Source organism: Pundamilia nyererei, unplaced genomic scaffold (assembly GCF_000239375.1).
Source record: "Pundamilia nyererei isolate P.nyererei 1_Seehausen unplaced genomic scaffold, PunNye1.0 scaffold00363, whole genome shotgun sequence".
NCBI classification, from domain to species: domain Eukaryota; kingdom Metazoa; phylum Chordata; class Actinopteri; order Cichliformes; family Cichlidae; genus Pundamilia; species Pundamilia nyererei.
Genome location: NW_005187764.1, coordinates 67,283 through 67,539, shown reverse-complemented (window position 1 = coordinate 67,539; position 257 = coordinate 67,283).

Genomic DNA, 257 nt, shown 5'->3' with positions numbered 1-257 from the left:
AATCTAAAGAAATGGTCCATTTCATCAGGTGTGAAAAGTCCATTGGCCCCTCCATTCAAAAGTCTTTTATCATCTTCTGATAGCACTCGCTTGAATTTTGTCAACATCAGGCCTACAATCCGGAGAGATTGAACCTCCAGTCTTCTTGCCAAGGAGACAGCATCATCCATTTTGGCACCAACAAGTTCAAGCAAATGCCTTACAGTGGTAACCCCCTTTTTCATCAGACGCTCTGATATCATTGCCATATTATCCCA